Raw genomic sequence first — 22,443 nt, forward strand, 5'->3', positions numbered from 1 at the left:
CAGCAAAATGATTCAATGTTAAAATCTAGAGAGTCGATGTGATCATTTCATCATCTCACTGCCTTCCGACTTATCCTGAGCGAATAATGAATGTGCCTCTTTTGTTGTATTCATGCTGCCATTTGCTTTCTGTGTGGTCTTCAGCAAACCAAGGTCTGAGAGGAGAAGTAACTCACCCAACTCAAAAGAGAAGTGGGACTACCGGGAACCTACATTTCTTTGCAATGCATTTTCGTGTACTCCTAGACTCTATGACCCACCCTCAGAAGGAGACATCCTTTGAGTCGTTTTTTCATCTCGAGGTCTCATCTGCTTACAATTTGTCGCCTTGTCCCCTTGTGACCTAGGACATTGCATATCTGAGATGGATGACTGGGTCACGGGTAATATCTGTGACTTGGGAGTGTTTTCCTCTTCATGAATCCAACAAGCCTGTGCAGCTCCCCGGTTTTCTTTATTAGTTCCACATGCTAACCATTGTGCTAGCCCAGCCAGATCAGTCACTGTCTCTTTTTGACCCCAACCCACAGCTGTATATTTTGGGGCTCTATAGAGATTCCATCTGATTCTAGTTTAGATTGATGCCCCACATAAAAAGAAGTTGAGATGGAATTTACCAGCAGGAAGTCCTGGGAACAGGAGCCCCATAAAGAACTCAAACCACGGGGGCAGGTCAAAACCAAAAAGAAAAAATGAATCCATGTGTACTTACAGCTAGAAGTCACCACGTGTGCGAGTGGTTTCTTATGGGATAGAGGGTAGATTAAAGCAAACAGCACAACTGAAAAACAAATACTAAAAAACAAAAACCCCCACATCATCCTTTTAAGTGTGGGATGAATTTGGAAGCAACATTCGTTCATTCATTTAACAAATGCTTGTTGAGTATCGTCATCTGCCAGCCGGCAATTGTGCCAGACTAAGAATAGAGGCAAGATGGTGGCATGTGTTCTGTTTGGGCTTGGCCCAGGAGGCACAGATGTAAGAGAGGAGCTAAAAGAACAGGATAAGCCAAAGAGATACCTGGTGGTTTGATGGGACAGAGAGGGCAAATCCCAGGTAGAAGGAATATATGTTAGCTTCCTACTGTGTCACAAACTGCTGCCACAAATTACCACAAACTTAGTGTTTTGAAATAACATAAATTTATTGTCTTACAACTGGGAAGTCAAAAGTGCTAAGATGGGTCAGGAGGGCTGCATTCCTTCTGGATGCTCTAGGAAAGAATCAGTTTCTTTGCTTTTCCTAGCTGTTGGAGGCCGCCCGCGTTCCTTGGTAAGTGGCCCACCCTCCATCTTCAAAGGCAGCAGCTTCGAATCTTCCAGTCTCTCTCTGTGTCCCTCTGCTTCCCTTATGATGTTGCTTTCTGTTTTATAAGGACCCTTGTAATTTAAAATACAAAACAGATGGGGTTACCTGGGTGGCTTAGTCGGTTGAGCATCCAACTTTGGCCCAGGTCACAATCTCGCGTTTCATGAGTTCAAGCCCCCCGTAGGGCTCTGTGCTGACATCTCAGAGCCTGGATCCTGTTTCGGATTCTATGTCTCCCTCTCTCTCTCTGCCCCTCCCCCGCTCATGCTCTGTCTCTCTCTCTCTCTCTCTGTCAAAAATAAATAAACATTAAAAAAAATTTTAAAGTACAAAACAGATGAACGTCAGAGAAGAGAAGCAAAAATAATATAAAAACAAGGAGGGGGACAAAACATAAAAGACTCTTAAATACAGAGAACAAATTGAGGGTTGCTGGAGGGGTTGTGGGTAGGGGGATGGGCCAAATGGGTAAGGGGCATTAGGGGGGGACACTTGTTGGGATGAGCACTGGGTGTTATACATAGGAGATGAATCAGTGAAATCTACTCCTGAAATCATTATAGCACTATATGCTAACTGACCTGGATGTAAATTAAAAAACATAAGTAAATTTTAAAAATTAAAAATTAAAATAAATTAAAAAAAATAAAAGGTGACTACATTGAATTGAACTGGATCATCCAAGATAATCTCTCATCTCAGGATCCTTAACTTGATCACGTCTTATAAGTCCCTTTTGTCATGTAAAGAACGTATTCACAGGTTCTGCGGATTAGGGTGTAGTCTTTAAGGGCCATCATTCAGCCTCCCATAATATAATAGCAAGGAAATGGGATATTTTGAGACATGAAAGATGATTTTTTCCAAATGCCTACGTATACACATTCACATTTACACAAGTACATGTGTTGATATCTTCTTGATAATTTTTTTAAATTAACAGACTATTTTTAAAACACTTTTGGGTTTACAAAATTTGAGTGAAAAATACAGAGTTCCCACGTACTCTGTGATACCCCTTCCCTCTGATTAACATATACATATTAACATATTAACATATGCATTAGTGTGGTATGTTTGTTACAATTAATGAGCCAATATTGATATTATTAACTAAGGTCCATAATTTGCATTAGGATTCATTCTGTTGGACATGCTGTGGGACTTTCACAGGTGTATAATGACGTGCACACGCCATTACAGTATCATTCACAATAGTTTTATTGCTATAAGAATCCCCCATACTTTACTCATAGCGATCATTTAAAGTTTTCCTTTTCTGTGAGTTTTAGGAAAACTTTGGACCCTTTTGCACTAATGAATGTGTGACTTCCCCTAAACACTATAGCCTAGTGTTCTCAGGTGTGCTATAACTTGTCATGACCCCAGATGAGATTAGTTTATAGTAGAAGCTTTTGCACTGGAGACAGTGGTATGCCAGAATCAATCCATCATGACCTGTGAGACTCCATTGTATGCATCTCTTTCTAACTCTGAACTCAGCGAGGTCGTGTTGATAGTTTGAAATCAACCATGGTAGAAGTATTTACACCGTGAACATCAGCAAATTCTACAAATTGGATCCCCTTCCCTCCACTGGCCTCAACCCCCCACCCTCAAGAAAGCCAGTTATTAAACACTGACCAGCACACGACTGCCTATAGTTCTCCCATTGCCCTTTTATCATGGCTGTGAAATGGCAAAACTTCTTGCCTCTTTACTCTTGTCCCGCACCTAACCCCCATCCCAGATTTGGAATGAGAATATACATCTAAAACGCATCCATTCTTATGCTGTGTAATCCATTTTGCAACTAAAAGCCGGTGTGAACTTTTGTCACATCATGTCATTCTCTCACTTAAAACTTTCCAAAGGCTTCTCGTGGGATTTAGGATAGAATACTGACTCCATATCATGACCAAGTCCCTTTTTATTCCACTAGTCCCCTCTTACGTCTTTCTCCCTCTCACTTACCAGGTTCCAGTTATTCTGGTCTGCCTTCTATCCTTGGAACATGCCAAGGCTGCCTACCTACGGCACCTTCGCACACGATTGCCCCTGCTAGGAGCGATGGTTGATTCCCCATCATTTACTTCTCAGCTCTTGGACGTCTTCCTGTGGCATTCCTTTTTATTTTTATACCCTGTGTTATTTCTTTATAGTACAATATTTGTCACCACCTGAATGGATCTTGTTTATTGATTGGGTTACTTGTTTATAATCTACCTCTCCTCAGTTAGAACATAAGATCCATGAAGGTAAGCACCCGTCTACTTTATTTACTTTTAGGCACCATGGGTGTGCTGATGTACAACCACTGTGGATGCTTTATAAATATTTGCCCAGTGAACACATATTTATCCAACAGAGCAGTATCAGCCTTGTCTCTGTCCTCAGAGAGCTTACAATCAATCCACTGGTGCCCTTGAAGCCAGGCTGCCAGCCAGATTAGAGCAATGGCGTGTTCTGGGACACAATCTGCAGGGACAAACTCCACATTACGAACCAAGAATTAATTACAATACCAAAGCAATCCAGTGCATTTATGTAAATTAATTGAGTTTAACTTAATTTCCAACTAGACTGTAGTCCCTTTCTTCCCCCTTTGGGGATTTTCCACTTCATAAGGTAAAACAGAAAAATTGTTCAGCTTTCCATCAAGAAGTGTGTTAGAAACCAGGGCTGATTCTGCAACTACTGATGTCACAGTGGGGAGGGAAAGGAGGACAATAACTTTTCTGAACCAGTATCTAGTCCGACTCTGTTGCCTTTTTCCAAATGTCTTTCTTGGTGATGCCGAAGAAGCCTACTTGCTTTCATCAGCTAGAAAGGGGAGCTGCTCAGCCAGAAGGTGGAACCGCTGGCAGCTGTTTCCCAGAAAAGCCATCCTACATTCCCTACATCTAAAACTTCCACTGAAACTTATAGGACTGAACTTTGAAAAGAGTGAAATGTCGTTAGAAATCTTTGCACCATCTTTATTCCTGAGTTGCTGCTGGTCTCTGGCACTCCAGTCTCAGATGCACAGGGAAACCTGCCCTTGTCCTGAATCCATGATGCCTTTTCCATCAGACTGCAGATCCCCATAAAATGTGCAAAGAGGTTGACTCTTGCTGCATTGACTCCTCTCGAGAAAGTGAAGGTTGCCCCAGCCCCCTCTCAAGCTGTCACTGAGAACAGTACTGGAGGGTGGATTTGCCAAATGTCTGTCAGAGCCAATGCTGGGGGCAGTGTCAGCAGGGAGCCTGAGTTACCTTTGGTGACATGATCTTTTCTCCTCCCTGTACCCTTCGACTGTTCTGAACCAATGACACAGATCTCAAGTTCCAGGGGACAGGTAAGTTACTCACCAGCTGATTCTTCCAGTAATTGGTGAGAATGAGCAAGACCTCTCTTTTATGGGCCTTCCTAAACCCACTATGGAAATATGGGGTGGGTGTATGAAGTTTGCTTCAAGGAAGTCTTACTCAGGGAGTTGTTTGTCATGAGCGACACTGGCATTTAAGTTCCTCTCCTTTATTACCATAAAATACCTCCTCAGCATAGACCTGTTTCTCTCACTGGCAAACTTGTCAAAATGGCTCTCATGAAAAGGAAACAGAGAATGGGAGAGCCCACTGATTAGAAACTTTGAAATAAGTGCTCCAACTTTGGATATTCATATTTATGATTTATGCTACTGTCTGCAATAAAAAGCAATAATGGAAAATAATAATGAAACAGAGGTTTATAGATATTTCTACACTTGCATCAGAAATCCATCCTGTCCCCATGATTCCAAGTTGAGGATGGCAACCCTTTAATACATGGGTTTCACTTCCTCTGCCACAGCAGACATTGCTGAATGATTACCGCATTCTTTCTTGTTGAGCTGAAATGCAACAGAAGAATCCTTTTGGATATGGTGTTTTTAGCAGCCACTATAATTCATCAGAAATGTTATGCAAGGGGCACCGGGATGGCTCAGTCAGTTGAGCGTCCGACTTTGGCTCAGGTCATGATCTCACAGTTCGTGAGTTCAAGCCCCGCATCAGGCTTGCTACTGTCAGAGTGGAGCCTGCTTTGGATCCTCTGTCCCCCTTTCTCTCTGCCCCTCCTCTGCTCATGCTCTCTCTCTCAAAAACAAACAAAATTTTTTTTAAAAAAGAGAGAAACGTTATGCAAAATGGCACCCATTTGCCAGCCCTGTTCTAAGTTAATAAGATCTACTGTATGTGTGTGAATGCAGGTACCACTTGGAATGTCCTCAGCTGAAATACTCTCATGTTTTCAATTTCCATTTCAGATGCATCTTTTTGGGAAAACCGTTTTCTGCCCAAAGGAAATCAGCTTTCCTGTTTTCTGTTGTTATCAATATTGCTGTTTGGGTTCCCTTGAGTGTGGATTAAATGGCAGCTGAGAAATCTTGTTGGGACCACCTCTTCCCATTGCCTTTCAAAGTCAAGTCTTGACAAGAAATGAGTTCTTCCCAAAGATAAGTACATTGGAGGTTGGGTCTGGTGGTAGCTTCCTAATGAATTTGTGGTGCACAGATCTGTCCTTGAGCTATTTTCTGTAATGTTCTCACTGCAGTGTCCCATGACTGATCTTATTTCAGAGAATTGTATGAGTTTTGCAGCAAATTACAAGGAAGGCCTGGTTCCTAAAATCAGCTGAAGGCCAATTAAGGTTTCTTGGGGCGCTTTCCTTCAGCTGCAATGTCATCATAAATGACTCTCCAGTGCAGTGGAGGGCTGACATTTTGTAAGCTAATACTATATTTTGGGAGTGATTAAAATCTCCATCTCAGTCACCTGCCTGACCAACTGCCAGTGGCCACAAAACAAAAAGATTACAGTCAATTCATATCCATTAGGAAAATGACGTGAAACACTATTGGTTTAGGCTCAGTGGGGCTTAATCTGATTTCAGGAAGAAAGAAGAGGTGTGCAATTAAAGGAGAGAGGAAAGGCAGAAAAGAAAATCAAATGAGAATTTTCCCCCAAAACCCAAGGACTTTTTGGTTTGTTCATTTCCATAAGGATTTATTAAGTACCTGTTGAGTTCTTCCCACTATGATAGACCCTGAAAGGGAGGAAGGAGAAAACACTAGCAATGCCTGTCCTCAGAATTTGCAGTGAAGTAGGGGGGAAATACTACACACTGAGGAGGTGGCCAGAGAATTAGCAGATTCATGTTAGTAGGAACTTAAAAATATTCTTTAGGTGCCTGGCACAGTTGGAAAAGGAAAAGAAGATAAGTGAGAAGGGATAGTTGACATCTACATGCTCTTACTGTGTGCTTCACATTAAGTTTTACACATATTAACTCACCTTTACAACAACCCTACATACCATTATTATTCCTGCTTTACGGATGAGGAAACTGAGGCCCACAGAAGTGAAGAAACTTGCCTGAGATCACACAGTCTGCAAGAGGAAGAGCTGGGGTTTGCATACAGCTAGTCTGGTCCTAGAATCTGAGGTTTTACCATTATTCTATGTGGCCTCCCAAGGTGATGGGGTATTCCTGACCCATGAGGATTTTCATTCTCCATGGGGAGATTAGGTCTAGGTGTGGGGATAATTAAGCTACAGGTAGAGAGTGTAACAGTGGAGGCAGGGAATAGAGTGATTGATGACTTCAGAAAGGTGGGTGTGCTAACTGAACTCTGGACATGGATGTGTATATGTTGGGGGAAGCTCTGCACAGAGGGATAGAGAAGGTTCTAACCCAGGAAAAGAGCACGAGCAGAGGAGACTGAAAGAATGGCTACAATTTGCAGTTACTTGTTTGTAGTTGTCTAAGAAGAGAAATCATTAAATCAAAGGGTGCCTTCTTACAAGGACAAGGGTTTATAGCACTGGGGACAAGAGCAAAGATGTGGAATCTGACAGACTAAGTTTAAAGTTCGATTGTGTCCCATGCTCCTCAAGTGACCTTGAGAGAGTTACCTAGCCTTTATCGGCAAATGCAAGATGGGAAGAACGGCTATAGAAGAATTGGGAAAGTCTCTCATCTTGTAACGGAGCTCATTTATTTACTTCTTCAAAAATATTCATTAGGAACCAATTACCTGCCATGTGCTGTGCTAGATGTTGGGACAATGAACAAGGCAAACATGAGTGTTGCTCTCTTAGAGCTTGTATTCTAACTGGGGAGGCAACACAATAAACAAGCAGTAATCAACAAGTAATCTTAGGATATGAGAGGGATTTTGAAGAAAACATAGGGTTGGGGCCAAGTAGAATTAATGGCTTTTACTGTGCCAAGGACAGTGTTTGTCAGGTAGGAGGCAATCAAAACACAGGAGCTTTCATTTTACATTTATTAATAGCTCCATCTTGAAATTCAACATGTAAGAGGAAGCCAAGGTATCAGATACTCTTTGCTGCCTACCAGGAGGGCATTTCTCCTTTCACCTTGCTTACAGACCCCTCTTTAATCCAAGATTCATCTTATGCCCACAGGCAAGGTGTTGGGGTTACAGGAAGCTCAGGATGGATGTCTACATCTCCAAGGAACTATCACTTTCTACCAAAATGTGAGAAGAAACTCTGGAATGCAATGTCATGAGGATGGGAACTGTTGTGTATTCACTGCTTTCCCCCCAGTGCCCAGGACAGTTCCCAGCACAGAATAGGGGCTCAACAAATGTCTGTGGAATTATTAAACAGGTCAATTGAAATAAATATGGGTATATTTTAGAATCACACAAGCATGGCATAAAATTTTAAAAATCCAAACAGGTAAACATATTGGGAGTGCGACTTTATATTTTCTACCACTAGTGACATTTGCTGCAAATGTTTAAAGAGCTGCCTCTTAGGAATATCCCACTTGACTTTAATTTGAGCCTTATCACATATCATTAAGACCTTTTCTTAGTACTCTTTCCCGGAACACATTTCTATGCAGACAGCCCTTGTTCTCCAGGCCAGCAGTAGCTCTGAACAAGAGGGAATACCCCAGCATTTGCTTCTGAACTCCTTTTTCATGAGCCAAATCAGCATCCTCAGTCCAAGATAACTAGAAGGAAATGGGATCTTGAATGGCCCAGTTGGGTGGCCTTTGCTCGTGCTATTTCTCTCAGCCTAATCTTGTTTCCTCTTGCTGAGAGCATCCCTCTCCATCCTGCAAAGCTTGCCTAAAAGCCCATTCAGCTTTCCCCACTTCTCTAGGCTCCAGCGAGTGGACTCTCATATCTCATAATCTGTATAGTATATTATCTTATCTATCAAAGGAATTAAAACATCAAATAGCAGCACAGGACAAAGCCAGGTAGAGCCCACATCCTGTTTCTCCAACAGGATGTGCATTCTATGAGGCAGAGGCCACGCTTTCTGCCTCTTTGTATTTTGTGTTGTAATATCTCTGGGTTAAGTCCTGGTGATGTTCTTAATGCTTTTGGAGACTTCGTATAGAAGACTAGAAACTCTTCTATAAGGTTACTGTAAATTTTGAAGAGATAAAAAGTGTGAAGTGTCTCCACATTATCGAGTACCGGTTCACATTCCAAAGTTCCCCTACTGTTAGTAGTACATGGCAAGTACTCCATCCTTATTAGAAGATTTATTGAATGATCCACTCTCTGATAGCTGAGAACATATTCAATCTTCTTGCCTTATCTAGATGGCAGTGCTCCTGCTGCATTTGAAACATGGGCTTCCTCAGACTCTGCTCTGAAATTGCAATGGAGGAGAAACCAGTGGTTTCAAGGAACAGAAATGCAGGGGAAGCTGGGCCAGCCTCAGCTCTACAAGGGTGGTCACCAGCTCCGGGACTGACAAGGGCCATAGTACAAGATGGAGACGAAGTGCCGAGTTCCCAGAGGCTGTTGGTGGTGGCGAGGCCTGTGCCATGAGCGGTGTCTTCTGGAAGGTGAGATTACCAGAGCCCAGGCACTCTAGGGGCTCTTGGAGGGTCACACAGTGAAGAAGTCTGATAATCACCAGCCCTCTGGAGGGAAGTGGCTGATCCACAGAAGCCTGTTCCTCTACTTTGGTCATTGTTACGGGTCTCACTATAAAAGCACTGAAGTAAGGATCAGTCAGGAGGCTCATGGTCATTATGATTCCACTGTCTGCTGAGACACAAACCAAACCACTCAGATACAAACAGCCAAAAGGTCATGACTCTGCTCACCTCTCTGGTCTGAGTCCTGGGCCAGTGGTGACCCCCAAGGAGTTGCCCATGCCAAAGTCTCTTACCACACTGAGTCTAGCCAGAGGACCAGGGCTGTAAATGCACTGTAGGTGATGCTGGATGATTCTTTAGAGGCCATTGGTGCTATCTCCTCGTTGTACAGATGGGGAAACTGAAGCCATGTAGGGGGAGAAGGGAATTGGACAAATCACATGACCCACTGATGTTAAATTTGGACTTGATTCTCCATCGTATTCTCCTTCCAACACTAAATGTAGTTAGAAGCCTGCTTCTGCTCAGAAGATGGAAAATGGCCTCTGACAATAAAAGCTGATTTTTAACAACCAACCCAAGAAAAATAGAATGCTTCAGCAAGTCTTTGGCCTGGATCCAGAGAGATCTTAGACTGTGAAGGGATAGATGGATTAACTCTTACCACCCTCCCATCCTGAGCTCTTTGAGCTTTTGTTTTGTTTTGTTTTGTTTGCTTGTTTTTTGTTTTTGTCACCTATGGGGTTTGCAAATCCACAAATTTGATTGTCTCCTGTCATGTGGTTGTCACAGGAGCATGGGCCAGCAAGAGGTTCACATGATGGTTTAATCAATACTGCAAATAACGATAATAATATATGAAGGTTAGCACATGTGCTTACTGTACCAGATGCCCTTCTAAGTCCTTTGCATGCGTCAACTCATTTAAACCTCACAACTCTTATCAAATCAGTTTACAAGTGAGGAAATTGAGGCATAGGAAGGCTAAGTAACTAGCCCAGGATCACCTAGTTTGTAAGTGGTACAAGTGAGATTTGAGGATAGTAAGTCTGACTCTGGAACCATGATGCCTTACTGTCCTGGTTGCAGTGAATGGCACTTTAAAACGGGGATGTACTGTAATTTTTTTAAAAAAATCATTGATTACAAATTCTGTCTCCCTGTCCTCAGGGGCTAGCAGTGGAATGGACCCTGAAAGGTAGTGCCTTCCCTCCCCCACCTTCTCCCACAGTGCTGTGGGCATTAAACCCTATCTCCCCTGCCGCCCCCTCTCCTCTCCCCGCCAGGTAGTTGCCTGCTTCGGCACCTTCAGAGGCTCTCCTGCAGAGGCACCAGAGGTCACTGATGGATTGACCTTTTATATTCCCTTGGGGCAAAATGTACAGCTTCTTGGTCCTTCAGTGAAAAATAGCCATTTGAACTCTCTCAACTCTATGAATCTCATGAACTGGGTCTCCAGAAGCCACTTGCATGACAGGAAACAAATAAAAGGGAAGCCCACTCCTCTTCCCCAGAGGAGGGGTTAGAAGGCTGGAATAATTCATCACAGTCCCCACCCCTCCCGCCACACACACACACGCACACACACACATGCACGCGCGTGCACACACACACACACATACACACCAGTGCTCCACTCTGCCAATGGAACATTCGTGTTGCCTCTGAATTATGTGCTTTTGATTAATTTCTAAGGAAAAAAGATAAGCTTTGCCAGAGCCTATGTTGTGTTTTCTCTAAATCAGGGCAAATAACATTACTTCTGCAAATGTTGCCATTAGAATAGATTTATATTTACCTAGAGAGGCCGCTCCTGAGAGAGATGCAGTGAGAAGTTTATGCTACAGACAGAATGATCTTCTCTGTTGAAATGCGATTTGCTGCAGAGGGCTGTTTGGGGTTTGGATAAATGAGAAAGATAAACACGATGACTGCTGGTGGTATTCAGTAACACGATTACCCCTGGAGAATAGATCTCTCTCCCTCTTTCTGTGTCTCTCATCACTCATCATCTCTGCAAAAATTTTCTGAAATAGAGGATTGAGCTGGTAAGGCCATGACATATGCTCACGTCCACACCCACATCTCTGCCCATGCCCTTGGTCACATGTGCACACACATGCACAGGTGTGCCCAGGCACCTTCACACAGTGGCTTTTGGACTTCAGCTTGGGCAGAGGAACACTTTTTTTGTCACAGTCATCTTTCCTCTACCACCAGGTGGAGCATATTGGGTCCTCGAGAAACTACCAATATATTGGCAGGAAGCAATTTGTCCCACAAGATAAAGCTGTGAGATTCAGATGAAGCAATAACAAATTTAGCTCTAGAGGCTTGAGGTGCTCAAAGTTTCACTCTCATGGTTTCAGGCTATGGAATAAAATTCTTCCGTGAGTGTAATTGGCTTTGCATTGCTCCTGTGTATTTTGCAACTCAGTCAGAACTGGAAAGTGGACCCAGGAGTTCTAGATTCAGGCTCTGTCCTCTGTCTTACCAGTGTGGAGCTCTCATGCATGTCCTAGGCTGTTCCGGGTCTCCAAAGAGGAGCCAGATATAGTCCCTGCCTCAAGGAGCATCAAAGCATGACCCCAAAGAAGCTGAATGTAGGCTCAGAAAGTAAGAGGTACCGAATGAGAGGTGCAGGGAAGCTGCCCTAAGGGAAGCATCACCTCCGGCTGGAGAAGGAAGGAGGAGTACTGGTCTAGCCTTTGAGTTGCTCACAGAGGATATGGAAACTTTGGACAGACGATGATGGAGGAGGGAAGGCATTTCTGGCAGAAGAAACAGCATATTTAAAGGGAGACAGAGGACAGCGGGGGTGTGTACGTAGGGGATAATGGACAGGCACTCTAGGGCTCAGGGTACATGTGTGGATGTAGAAGAGAGGAACGTGGGTGGACAATGAAATGACTTTTCTGTGTTGCCTTTCCTGTCTTCAGCCACTTTGCTTCAGCTGGTGGAGTCACCCCCAGATTGATCAGAAGCCCCCTTTCCAGGTGGCAATCACTCTTGCCAACTAAGGATCATAAGGGCTCTGTGCTCAGGACAAGGCACCAAAATGGAGGATGCCCAGGAGAGGAAACATGTCTTCTACCTACCTCCCTGTTGCCTTTGCTGAAACTCTTCCTTTCTATCTCCATCTGTTTAAATCATACTCATCCTCCAAGATGCAACTCAAATGCAAATTTCACAGCAAATTCTTCCTTAATGTTCCCAGCCAGAAGCAATTATTCCTCCTCCTGAGCCTTGAAATCCTGTGTTCCTCTGGGATGTTGATGGGATTCTCCTGTAAACAGTGGAAACCCCCAGATGCTTAACTGTGCCCTAGCGCCCAAGTTCAGTATGATCTCTGTGTGTCTATTCCTGTAAAAAGTTCTTATTATGGATCTTAAGTCAACTGCTGAACTGGGGCTTAATAAAGCATAAAATGTGCAAAACTGAGAAGATTAAAGGGTCAAACACTGTAGCTCTGATCTTTGAGTCAGCTCATTGGAAATGTGGCCAGCAGGGTGAGTGTGACAGCTTTGTTCCCACTCTTCTGATCGGGGTCTGGGAAGGGACCCATTTCTCCTCAATCCCCAGGCCCTCCTGGATGGCTGGCATCTATACAGCGCCATCTGGATTCTTCCAACTGGCTCAAAACCTAACTATCTTCCCTCTCCACAAACATGGCTTCTTCTCTCTTTTCTACTACTTCAGTCAACATCAACACCATCTGCACAATTGTGCGATTGTACAACTAGAAGATATCCTTGGCCCCTCCTCTCCCTCACCCTCCATTCCCAATCGACCTTGTAACTTCATGTACATCATTCAGATCCATCCCCTTCTTCCCACCTTTCCCTCCAGCCCCCTAACCAAACCATTGCCACCCCCTCCTGGATAAGCCCAGTAGCTCCTAACTGTTCCCATGCTGTCTGACCTCCCTCACATCTGTTCCCCCATGGGTCAGCTAGTTTGCTGTCACATCTACGGCTCGTTTTTGCCCTCGCTCCTGCAACCTGGCCAGGGCCTCCCTGTCGCTCTCAATGGGGCTGTTATTGCAGCCTGGTAGGTCTTGGCAAGGAATGGGAAACCATCCTCTTCAGTCTCATCTTCCCCGACTCTGTCTCTCCGCACTGTCAATGTCCTGCCCTTTCCTCCTGGCATTTGCAGACTGCCTCTCTCTCTGCCTGGGATGTGCTGCTACTTTTCTGTTTAGCTTCGTCCTTGGTTTTCAGCTTCCCAGTGCTTCCTGGAAGTCTTCCTCTATCCAACAAACTTGACCACGGCCTTCTCTTATGGGCCGCAAAGTGCTCTGTGCTTCTTGCTCAGCACCATTGTCATGATTTATAATTAGATAATAAGCAATGAAAGATTATATCTTTTCAACTACAAGATGATCTTTAAGGCACTTCCCAGCCTCATCAAGCTATCATTCTAACCCTTGGGTGTGGCACTGAGAGCTCTTTCTGGCCTTACCCTATTTCCCCAATCCCATTATAGCCAATCCTGGTTCCCAACACACACCCTCTGCTAAGTGTTGGGGGCTGTTCTCTCTTCTGGACTTCCAGCCTCCCATGTTCACCTACCCCTGTGTAGAATTTCTGAGGCATAACTTAAATCCCAACCTTTCTTTGGTGTGTTCTCCTTTTAAATGGCTTCATCCCTCTGCATTAGTTAGGATAGGCTACGTTTTGCTGCAGCAACAAATTTACCTCCAATTGCAGGGGCTAACACACAACAGAGTGATTTCTCCTCCAGAATAAATATCCAGTGAAGTTCAGCAGGAGGCTTTTTTCCTCAAAGAAACTCAGGAACATAGGCTGATAAGGCCCTCATAACCTGGAATGTTGCTGGGAAAAAAGGGCATGTAGAAAGTTCACGTGCTCTTTCTGTTTCCATTGGGAAGTGATACATGTCACCTCCAACTGCAACCTATTATCCAAAATGAATCACATGGCTCTTCCTAAATGCAACGGGGCAAGGAGGTGTGGGCGGCATCTAAGTATTCCCTAGGGGCAGATGCCTCCACCAAGGCAAGTGAAATATTAGTGCAACTAAATTCTCAAGGAAGGTTTGCTCGTAGTCGACTGCATACCTATTGATTTTCTTTCTGTTCTGAACACAAACAGTATTTTATGCCTAGAGATCTTATTAATTGAGGAAAAGCTAGACTTTGGCCCTGCCTTGATATCATCTCTGTATTACGTTTGTCTTGTCTCCCTTACCAGATGACAAATGCCTTTAAAGCAGGGACCCTTTCCAATATTAATAACTTCCTCAAGCAGCAGGAATAAAGGAAAGAGCTGTAGTAGGAGGAGAGCCTTACCTTTCACAGTTTGCATGATGTTAGGCTAATTATTTAACCTCTGAAGACAGAAGAGCCTTGGATTTCAGAGCAAGGGTATAGGACTTCCTTTGTTTAAATACCAACTTTGTCACCTACTATTTGAGCAACTTTGGGAAACTTAAGGCCTCAGTTTTTTTGTCTGTACAGTGGAGATAATAAAGTAACTACCTTACAGGGTCGTTGTAAAAATAACGTATGCAGACTTCTTTGCTTGGTGCCTGGCATAGGTTGAGCACCCAATAAGTGGGAGCTCTTAGTGGCTGTTCTCTGAACCCTGGTGTCCTCAACTGTAAAACAGGCATAGTGAATTCTGCTGTGCTTATCCCATTGCCTGGGTACCAAATCAAAATGAGCAGATGTTAACAGCACATTGTAAATTGCAAAGTGTCACATACTATTAGGTGTTTCTACTATTATTAGGTAATTCAGGAATAAAGGAAATAAATCCCTAACGCAGGGCCAGGCTCGGAGTAGGTGACTAGTAGATATTTGTTGACATGAATTAAATATAATTATTGAGAATAGGAGGCTTTGCTATTTAATATTTTTCTATTTAATATTGCTCGGCACTAGATATTAGCCCTTGCCCAGGTACATTCTTGTTTGCATTTCAAGGGGAAAATGCTCAGCACACTTCTTGGCACATACAGAGATGTCCCTCCCAGTGGCATGGGCATTCTCCAGGCCTAGGAAGCTGTGTAGCTCCTCCCTTTTGTCCCCATCCATCATGCTTTTTGTCCCCCTGTCTCAGTGGCTTTTTGTCCCCCTGTCCCAGTTGAACCAGTGGTCCTGCTGTTTGCTTGGTTGCATCAGTATCACTGGAGAGAAACTAGAGAGAGTGTCTTTGAAAGGGGAAATGATCTGTTACGTCCCTGGACCAACTCATTTTTCACTTAAAGACAGGGCAGAATGCATCATATTTCTCTCTGAAGTCTTTATTTTCCTGTCAATAAAAATCTTGTTAGCTGCCTGACTGGGCAGGGTTTAAGATTGGCATGCTTATCTGGTTAATCCTGTGTCTGTTCCTTTATTAACCTTCGTTTGGTGTCGGACAGTTGGAGTGCAGGGATAGGTATAGTCAACAGTCCAAGGCTGTTAATATGGTTTGGAAACTTGTCCTTTCATGTACTTGACATTTGCCACTCATCCCACAAGGAACCATGAGGGACATAGCAAAGCATGAGAGGGAGCTGTGGATATTCATAATGTGGAGGGATGTGGGTAAGAGCATGTTCTCTGGAGTCAGATTGCCTAGGTAAGAAGTGTGTCTCCATCAACTTAGGACATTTCTGCACCTATTTCTGCTCCTAGTTTCCTCCTGTTGTTAAAATAATGAACATAAAGTACTTGGCACAGTGCCTGGAAAGAAGCAGGCAGAAAACGTTAGACTTGATACTAATTATTCACTTCACTGAGGATTAAAAAGCACCTGTTATGTGCCAGGGGCTGTGTTGAGTGCTTGGAATGCATGCAACTCCCTGTCCTCATGGAGTTTACACAATGAGGATGAAGAGGAAGATGAAGATGTTGATGACCACACCGAAGATGACTCCTACCCTCCGGGAGCTTAAAATCTATTGGGGGAAATAAAATGACCTCCCATGTTGCCATGGCCTTACCCTGGGATACTTGCAGCCCAATAAATTTCCCCTACTGCACAGTGAGATCATTGAGAGTCCAAAGATTGTTCTATTCATTTCTGGACATCTACTTTCTCGTTTTCTGAGTGTATTAATGTTTCAACCTCATGATAAGGTGTGGCCAATCATGGGTGAGAAGGATGGCTCATGGAGGCCCCATTAAAGCAGAGAAAATATGCTGGGCATTGTAGGACATAGTTCGTTCATTTATTCGTCTGTTCACTCAGGAATACTTCCTGAGAACCTAGGAGGTAGCAGGAACCGTGCCAAACATTGAGGGGTACAGGGATGAATGAAGCATGGTGCCTTGTCACACTTCATCAGGCCAATGACACACATGAGTGACTATTTCCCTAAGGTCAGTGTGTGACAGATTGATGCCTCCATTTCTAGCCTTCATCCCCTTCCTCTACAGTATGGTCCCTCCCTTAGGGAGGAGGGAAGGAGTTGCTCCTGATAAAAGTGTGCTGGTCAGAGAACAACCCACTGGAACACAGACCAAGGAAAATGATTCTATCCTCTGCCATTTGACTGGAACAGTGTTAGCAATGCCAGTGTCTCTAGAGAGGAAAATCAATTACGTGAATAACTGACCTGTAATTCAGTGAGAAAGATTTGACCCCTGAGTCACTACCATTTATAGTCGATACTTTGAGAGTTTGTCATGAATGACAAGAGAATGTTGATATGATAGCAACTCCAGAATCAGCTGGTCACCCTTGGGTGCCATACTTGTATCACAACAAATTCGTGGTGTCATCTTGTCAAGGCCCTGCTATTAAAGACAGGTTGAGGTCTCCGGGATGGAGATGACCTCGTAAGTGATGAGCATGTGAGAAAGAAGGAAGAGAAGGATGAGGAGGAGTAGAAGAGAAGCGATGATGGAACTTTACTTGTATAGTGCTGCCTATTCTGTGGGCAGTTCTGTGTGGTCATACAAACAACCCCATAGAGTGGACAGAAAAGGCATGTATCTCTTAGTTTCGGCTTCTTCAGTTGTAAGATGAGGCAAGAGATGTTCCCAAGGTCTCAAAACTAGCAAGTGTTAGCTCTCCAGACTCTGAGCTTAGTGCTTTCCCACCAAACTAGCCAGCTCATGTTGGTGACATGGATTTGACTAAGGAGACTTCTGGGCGATTAGATGGTTTCTCTAGAATACTAGTTTCTCAAAAATATTAACGATCTCTCTCTCACACACACACACACACACACACACACACACTTCTGTCAAATATGTCAGTGAATTACAAGAATAAGGAAAGTTAAATGGGTTTATTTATTGTAGGACTTCTCAGTGCCTTTATAGGCTCACATGACAAGTGACTTCTCGAGATGATTCACGATAGTAAGAAAGGATACGGTGACTTCCTCAATAATGGAGTTCTGTTTTCATGGATTACCTTGTGAGTAGTTCTCTAAGACATGTGTTTGCAGAAGCCCAGCTTCAATTTTTTAGTTTTCTTCTTTCATTCCCTCTAAAAACCTCTGAGAGACACCTCTGTGAACCAAGGAGGACAGGAGTGGTGGTAGCCCAATGTTTAGGGTGTATTTGTGTCTGGCCTGGGCACCCATAACGTGCAGCCCTCTGTTTTTACACAGGTCTGTCCTAAGGCCTAATTTCTCCATAGAGAAGGACTGACCTGGAGGTCAGGAGGTCCTGCTACCACCCAGTGGTGTGACCTTAAGCAAGTCAGGTTCCCATGTTGGTACTCAGATTTCTCTTCTGTAGAGAGAAGAGAAACACTGTTAAGATGCAGCATCTTGAAGCCCACCCCAGAGATTGCAGTTGAGTGGGTTTGGGGTGAGGCCCTGCAGACTATAATTGTCATGCCAGGTGATTTGGTATGAAAGCCTATCTACACTGGGGCCCTGGCAAGATTTATTCAGACCAGTGAGGACCCCAGAGCCTCTGAACATATGACAGAGCTGGGATGAGTGTTACATGTCAGGTGTATTCACCCATCTGCTGCCTGACTCACCGAGAAGATGGGCATCCCCCGGCCCACATCTTCTTCTTAAGTAGGCTTTACTCTTCTCTTTTTATTCCCTCTAGTTGGTAATTTTTCACCAACAGCCCTCTTGGGGGAGAGAGGAAGATCCCTTTGTTTACCTAGAATTCACCACCTACTACAAGGCATTAAAGCAACCCATAAATTGTATCACGCTTCCAAGTGTGTATGCTGGAAGTAACACCACGGTGGTGGTAAAATCCATTTACAATCTGCTTAAGAGCCGTTTTGAAATGACGGGTTCTAGAAGTTGGCTCTTTTAGAAAGTTTTTCTACAAAACTGAGAGTTATGTAATGCCAAGCTCTGTTCAGAGGCAAGCTGCCAAAAGTCTTGGTCGCTGAAAGAACAATCACTTTCCAATTTCACTTCAAACCAGACATGGTTAAGGAACTTTAAAATGAGGGAGATTTTCAAGTGAACATAAATTACTTTGGTAATCAAACATGAGTTATTAAAAAAAAACCTTCTGAGAAATGAAGTAAGGCTGGGAATATGAGAGTACTGAAATCCTCTCCCCACAGGGGAAACTGGCAGAGGAAGTCTGCCGATGGGTGAAAAGTTCTGGGTGCAGTGTTCCTACTCCTGAAAACAAGATGGTTCTTAATAGCCAAGGGTGTGCAGGTGTACTTCTGGTTTCTTATGCTTATTTTCTAGATACTTGTCCTCATCTTGTACACGTGCTCTTCACCTGGCTTTTTCACATAAAATTGTAACACAAACGCTTGCTCACATTGCTACAAATCTTGTCACAGAATATATAACTGCTGCATTGTTTCCATGGCACAAATATGCTGTAACGCATTTAACCATTGCTCTCTTGTTGGATGTTTCGGTTGTTTCTATTTTTTTTTTTTTTTTTTCTTCTTGCAGGAGAAAATATTGTGATGAACTCTCAGGGCCTAAAGAGTTTTCTGTATTTGGAATTATTTTCTTCAGAGCGATTTTAACATAGAGTGAGTTCTAGTACCAAAGCAGTGTATTCGCCTCTAATTTCTTTCTTTGTTTCTTTTCTTTATTTCTCAGAATGTCGGGAAGAAGTTTGAAGACAGGCTGGCCCGAATTCACAGCCCAGGAGAGGTCTGACTTAAAAATAAATCCTTGTGTAAATTAAAAAAGGAATCTAAGCAAGCCTATCTATAAAGTCAGGATGTTACTGACTGTTAATTGGTAATATATATGGCTTAATAAGAAGACCATAAACTGGGTTCTGTTTAATTCTTTAAATCTTTTTCTGCATATATAGCATCTTTTTACTCACTTATTACAAAGTATCTCACATAACTCACCTAGATGTTTGGCCAGAGTGAATTTTATGTAGCATTGATATATGTCATCATACTGAACTTGTGTATTAGACATGGAAATATACTGAAACATGTAATTTCTCATGTTGCCATTAATACCCATTAAGAGAGTTGTTAAGAAAAAAAAAAAAGAAAGAGAGTTGTTTAGTTATTATTTGACCATTGTTCCGACTGAAGAACCAAAACACCAAACACCTGGAGGAGGGACTTGTCTAAGTTCACAAGGCTAAGTGCAGGCAACACCAATGCCTGGGGCTGTGTTTCCTGATTCTCAGACCTGCAGTTAATGGGAACACTTTATCACACTAAAGTAAATCAATTTTCATTCTTCCATTTATCTCTGCGTGCAATGAATGACAGAGTGACTATACCTAACAGGGGGTCAATATCGAGATGCTGGAAACAAAGAGATGAAAAAAATGATTCCGTTCTCAAGAAGCTACCATTAATAATGGGAGAATCGTAAATGCCAATGGATGACCAGCAATTTGATTATGCATGACTGTTACAGCAGTTAAATATTGAGGGCATGCAGAAGGCATGTAGGTAACCAGCAGGAAAGTCAGGGAAGGCTTTGCCAAGGCAGAGACATCTGAGATTATCCTTAAAGGAAAAATCTGTTTACAAGGCAGTGAGTAGGGGTGTGTGTTGGGGAAAGACACTCAAAATGGAGGGCACAGGAAGGTCATAAACAGAGAAGTGTTAAAGGGCATGGACTGTCCTGGGAACGGTGATATAAATTCAGTGCCGTCGGGTCCTAAGATGTGGTGGGTGCATAAATGGGAGACAAGGCATGGGCACTGGGTGCCAGAAAGCTTGTTGGTCATTCTGAGAAGTGCAGACTCAGAGCATGAGGTGAAGAGACTCAAGGGTGTGTTGCAAGTTGTGTGTGTGTGTGTGTGTGTGTGTGGGAAGGGGAGAAATAGATTTTTGTAGACAACCTTACCTGTCGATGAGGGTGGGCGATATACTAGAGAGGCTGACACTCGTAGCTGGGAGATCATTTCCGAGGCCATTGCAAGGAGGCAGGTGCAAGACCAAGATCAAGTCTAAGCCAGTGATAGCCATCATGGTGAGAAGCGCCAGATGGAAGAGGCACTGACAGAACTGAGTGTCTATTAAAGGCAGGGGGTAAGAAAGAATTGGCAACTGAGGATAATTTTAAGATATTTTTTCGGGGAAAGTGGAAAACTAGAGCCAGGAAATATAAGAAAGAGAAGGAGCTTGAGGGATGGAAGGTAAGAAAGGGAGTTACCTTTGTGGTGTTGGAAGGGAATTGAGGTGGGGGCACAGCCGCTGAAGATGGGAGGCTGTGAGCCGGGCAGGTAGGGCAGGACACAGATTAGGAATTGGGTCAAATGCAGCTTGTGTAGTTGAAAACATGGGACGGAGAGGGGACCATCCAGAGGCAACAAGCAGAAGGAAATAAGAAAAGAGAAAGAACTACCTGGGAAATGCCAGCCTTCATTAAAAAGAACTCAGCAAAGGAGACTGGGAAGAGAAAAGAGGCAAGAAAAAGCAGTAATTTGGAAACAAAGGGAGGAGAACTTGTTTCTCTGCCTAAAAAACTTCCTGCTAGGAAGACAGCAGCAGGATAAGAATCACCCAGCAAGGATTCTTTCGGCCAGTAAATAATCAGGACCGGGGACCACGGTGGTGTAAGCCCAAGGTGCTTGGTGGAACCAGGAGGTGTGCTGGTTCCAGCTAGACATGGGAGACTGAGGTAGATGCTGCGGCCCTCCGGAAAGAGTCTCAGGAAGCTGCTTCACAACTTGGCCTCTCTCATTTCCTAAAGCAGGCTGGGGGAGAGAAGAAAGAAGAAGGAATGATCACCAAGGCTCGCTCACTGGCTTTCTCGTACTCCAACTCCTTGATCGCATTTATTTCACCAATGCTATGAGGTGGGTGGGGGAGAGGAATGGTATCTGGGGAACCCTTTCCTCTGTCCTCATGTTTTCAGGCTTCTATCCAGACCCTTCCAGCGTCTCTCTTACAGAAGCTGCTTCCTTGTTTCAGTTGGTAGGATGGCCAAGGGTCTGCACAGCCTTTGGCCCACTGTTTTTTCCCAGGTGACTTAAGACCATAGAGTCCCTGATTCTCTTCTTGTTTTGGAAGTGACTTGATCTGTCTGATGCCCATTATCCTTTTCTACATCGCCAAGAGTAACCTTTGGGGAAGGTAAATGGTTATGACTGTTTAGCTCTTTTGCCCTAATTTGGTTTGGTTTTTGGAAAGGGTGAAATATTAGGAATCTTGGGAATTACTGGCTATGAATCCAGGCTGTATTCCCAAAGCCTGACGTGCCAGTTATTAAACTCACGTTGACCCTTCAATTCCACTCGTATCTGGTTTTATTTTATTCAGATTCTCATATGGAGGAGAAGAAAAGCATTATTTACTGACCTGCTCAAATCCCAACATATGCTCATTTTATATGTGAGGAAATTGAATTCATTCAGTTTGTAAATGACAGAGCAGGGATTAAACCAGAGTTTAAACGCGGAGATTCGACCCAGGCTCCTTGTACTTCTATTCTTCCGTGCTTCCTCCTCAGGTTGAAATTATATTGACCAAAAGAAAAAAAAAAGTATCCCAGTCAGATGACATGATTCCAGTTACAATGAGTTATGAATTCACTTAAGCCAGTTTCTGATGTCCTGCTTGCTCCCAGGCTATCAGTTCAGGAAACACTCTCTAGCATATTCCCACGAGGTATATTCTAAGATGGTCTTCTCATCGGCCCTGCTGGGAAAGAACTGAATGTTAACACGCCAAACACTCTCCCTTTCCCCAAAGATTCCACTACTTTTGATGACGCCGGTTTTCCTAATGGGGAACAGGAAAAGGGTCCAGTTTCTTTATAGGACCATTCAAACTTTTTCCCAGGGCAGGATGATCCTTGGGAAAGCAATGGCAATTTCCCTGCAGGTTCTACCGTGCCCTGGGCTCT

The 22,443-nt window shown here is 43.6% G+C and overlaps 1 long non-coding RNA gene across 1 annotated transcript; it reads left to right on the top strand.

Annotated features, from left to right (window-relative positions):
* Positions 1-5,612: 5,612 nt before the first annotated feature.
* Positions 5,613-19,583, top strand: LOC122202582. Its single transcript, XR_006194746.1, has 3 exons — positions 5,613-8,039; positions 8,923-9,171; positions 19,213-19,583. It is a non-coding gene; the product is annotated as an uncharacterized LOC122202582 (long non-coding RNA).
* Positions 19,584-22,443: the final 2,860 nt, after the last annotated feature.

Source organism: Panthera leo, chromosome D2, assembly GCF_018350215.1.
Source record: "Panthera leo isolate Ple1 chromosome D2, P.leo_Ple1_pat1.1, whole genome shotgun sequence".
In the NCBI taxonomy this organism is placed as follows: domain Eukaryota; kingdom Metazoa; phylum Chordata; class Mammalia; order Carnivora; family Felidae; genus Panthera; species Panthera leo.